Raw genomic sequence first — 4,236 nt, forward strand, 5'->3', positions numbered from 1 at the left:
CCTTCTCAGGGAACACACCAGTGTAGCTCCTCCTTCCACACTGACAGATCCTGGAACACCTATTGCCGCTGCAATAAGTGTGCTGTGAAGAAAGAATTCCTTCTTGATGGGTGGCTGATTGCCCACTAGACGGTACTAAGCATCGACTCTGAAATTGCTGATTGACCTGCCTGCTGCCAATAATATTTTCAGGCTCTCAGGGTTGTTGGAAAGCCTTTTGAATGTTCCATTTTTTGATCCATATCCAGCTTTATAAATAGGGAGATTTGTCCCATTCAGTGTCATCATTGGTTAGTTCATATTGGGAAATGGTGGGATGCAGATTAAAATGATGAACCTGGAGGCACAGAGACCATGTGTGAGTCTTGACTGCTGCTACCTCTGCTTTATAGGCCACACATACAACTTCAGTACAGAGAATCACAGCATCACAGAATGTTAGGGGTTGGAAGGGACCTCCAGAGATCACTGAGTCCAACTCCCCCTGCCAAAGCAGGATCACCGAGGGCAGGCCACACAGGAATGCATCCAGGCAGGTTTTGAAAGTGTCCAGAAAAGGAGACTCCACAACCTCTCTGGGCAGCCTGTTCCAGTGCTCCAGCACCCTCAAAGTAAAGAAGTGTCTCCCTGTGTTGAGGTGGAACCTCCTGTGTTCTAGATTGTACCTCTTGCTCTTTGTCCTATCACTGGACACCACCAAAAAGAGACTGGCACCTTCATCTTGACACCCACCCCTCAGATATTTTCACAGCCTGGTAGTTATCTGCTGTGGAGTCCAGCAACTTGTGGAGTCCTTCAGCTGTGCCCTTCCAGTGTGGAGACATTTGCATTTCTATAAGCAAGAAAAATAGGGGTTTTTGCTTGTGAACAGTGTTTTGTACAGCTAAGAATAGCCACATTTCCTCAGAGTTCTTTAAAAAAGACACAACTGCTAGTTTGGGTATTAAGATTAATATATTTAATCTCTCTTGTTTGTAAAACAAGACATAAATTTGTATATATATATATATAATTTATATATATTTTTTCATTTATGTATACTATATACAGACAATAAAAAATTGTTTTCCTCTGTATTAGACCGAGAGATTTATGGAGGAATGATACAGGCATAACAACAGGGAGGAGCTCAAAGAAACTCAGAGTTTCATAACAGATAATTCACAGAGAAAAAGAAAAACAGGGCTCCCTCTATCAACCTTCAGCATTGCAACAAACTTTGCTCACCACAGACTTGAAATCTGACTTGGCTCTTCCACTCTAGATTTGCTACATGGTTTTTGAAAGCAGGAGGCTGTCCCCACAGCAGGGTCCTCTCTGCCTTGCTGGACAGCATCGGCCAAAGTCTGGGACAGCCATGGGCTGGACCAGGGGTGGTTATTGCACTTGGCAGAGGACACCTTTGTTTGAAAGCACATTGTGTGTTTCCATAACTCCTGTGGAAGAACGAGAGATTTCCAGTGTGCATACTTCTACAAATTATAGAGATGGGAAGCGTCCTGATTGACTGGATGGAGCTCCTTGACCATCCCCAAAGGCTGGGGTAAGCTGGCTGGGTTTGACAACTGGGCTCACTCTTGGTGCCAACACCACCATGTCCCTTTTCCCAGACAGAGGTGGGTGTGATGGGGAGGGACCCCAGCAGGACCCACTCTGCCTGTGCATGTGTGAAGTGCAGAGTGGGGCAGGGTATGGGCAATGCAATGTATAACCTTGCATTTCCCTCCTTGTTCTGCTTTGGAGGGTGGATGACTGCAGTGAGGCACCAGTTAAGGTGATCTGATGGATTAGTTCTAGAAGCTAGGCTGGGAGGAGGAGGGAAACCTCAGGGTGTGAAGGGAGGCAATTAGGAATCATTTCACCATTCACCTGAAAGTGAAAAAAACCCAAACTCAATCCCAGGACCTATCTCTAAATAAATAACCATCACACAGCACTAAACAATGCTTCTCATGGCAGTCAGGAGGAGACAGGAGAAGGACCCCAGCACTCTGGCAAGGAGGGAGCTGCCTTGCCTGGTGCCAGCAGCACCGTGTGGCTTTGGGGCCAGCCATGGCTCACTGACAAAGCTTATCTGGGGTTCCTCTCTGATGGGCATGGTGAAAGGAAATGGGAACAGGTTTGGGCTGAGCCTTGGAAGCACAGGCATGACACCTGGAGAATGGTGTGAAAGAGGTCACCTCTCAGCTGCTAGCCCAGTTTCTGGCTTGCAATGGTCAAAGGCTCTCTAGCATGGACACAGCCATCCAGCAGAAGGAGTGGAACACACAGTCAAAGAATTGTTTAGGTTGGGAAAGACCCCTCACAGTCATTGAGTCCAACTGTTAACCTAGGCCTTCCAAGTCCACCACTAAACCATGTCACTAAGTGCCTTATCCTTGTATGTTTTAAAAGCCTCTGGGGATGGTGACTCAACCAGTTCCCTGGGCAGCCTGTTCCAATCTCAGTAACCCTCTCAGGGAAGGAATTTTTCCTAATATCAAATCTAAACCTCCCCTGGTGCAACTTGAGGCCATTTCCTCTCGTCCTAGCACTTGTTTCTTGGGAGAAGGGACCACCAGCCACCTTGCGACAACTTCTTGAAACTTCAAAAAGTCTCCCCTTAGCCTCCTTTTCTCCACACCAGACAATCCCACAGTTCCCTCAGCTGCTTCTCCTACATCTTGTTTTTTAGACCCTTCACCAGGTTCATTGTCCTTCTTTGGACACATTTCAGCTCCTCCATGTCCTTTGTAGGGAGGGGCCCAAAACTGAACCCAGTGTTTGAGGTGTGGCTTCGCCAGTGCTGAACATGGGGAGAATCACTGCCCTAGTCCTGCTGGCCACACTGTTGCTGATGCAAACCAGGATGCTTGATGAACAGCCCTGGATCCTTTTCTGCCAGGCAGCTTTCCAGCCACTTTCCCCCATGCCAGTATTGCATGGGGTTGCTGCTACCCACGTACAGGACCCAGCACCTGGCCTTGTTGAATCTCATACAGCTGGCCTTAGACCATCAATCCAACCTGTCCAGATCCCTCCGTAGAGCCTTCTGACCCTCAAGCAGATCACCATTTTGGCCCAGCTTGGTGTCATATGCAAATTTATTGAGGGTGCACCTGATGCCCTTGTCCAAGTCATTGATAGAGATATTAAAGAGAACAAGCCTCTATACTGAGCCCTGTGAGGAACACCACTTGTGACCAGCTGTCAACTGGATTTAACTCCATTCACCAACACCTTTGGACCTGGCCATCCAGCCAGTGTTTTACCCACCAAAGAGTACACCTGTCTAAGCCACAAGCAGCCAGTTTCTCTAAGAGAATTCTGTGGGAAGTGGTGTCAAAGGCATAACTGAAGTCTAGGTAGACAACACCCTTTTCCTTGTCCTCTAGCTGGGTCACCTTGTTGTAGAAGGAGATAAGGTTAGTCAAGCAGGACCTGACTTTTGTAAACCCATTCTGACTAGCCTGATCACCTGGTTGTCCTGCATGTGCTATGTGATGGCACTCAGAATGGTCTGCTCCATAACCTTTCCTGGCACTGAGGCTGGGCTGACAGATCCTCCCTACTTGGACACATCAAGCCTTCACCTTCTGCACAAGCAGTACCTGTGCTCAGGACTAGGGCATTGGTGCCTAAGTGGTGAGAGTAGAGCCTGCTAGGGCTCTAGCCCAGGATTACAGCATCCTGCCCATGCTAGGCCAACTTCCCAAGCCCTAGCACAGCTGCAGGAACTCGCACCCCAGAGATTCCTTCTGCTGATAATTACATTGCACTTGTGGGCCAGGAAGACCCTGGAGGCAGAAGAGCTGTTTATGTGGCAAGACCCTGGTTTGGCTTCAATCTGCCTAAGTGAAGCCAGGGAGACCTCAGCTCTTTTCCCACTACCTCATTGGCCCACCACACACCGTGACAGAGATCCTTGCACAAGTGAGGCTCAGAGCCACATGAAACCAAATGAGCATGGAGAGGGTGTGACTGTGCTCCCCAGGTACTGGCACAACATGGGGGAGCAAGCAGAGCAGCTGCTTGAGCCCCCTGATGAGCTGGTTGCACAGCCTGGGCCAGGGCACGAGCTTACCCTACAAAGCACCACCACCGCCATCCATTCCGCAGAGATAAAAGAGCATCTTGGCTGCCACAAGCCCCACTGGACGTGGGCCTGGAGGCATGCATCCTCACCAGACCTAGGTGACTTGGGAACCACTAGCACGTGGCCCAGCACACGCTGGCTCGCCGGTTTCCACCGCTGGC

Source organism: Indicator indicator, chromosome 17 (assembly GCF_027791375.1).
Source record: "Indicator indicator isolate 239-I01 chromosome 17, UM_Iind_1.1, whole genome shotgun sequence".
Lineage (NCBI taxonomy): Eukaryota > Metazoa > Chordata > Aves > Piciformes > Indicatoridae > Indicator > Indicator indicator.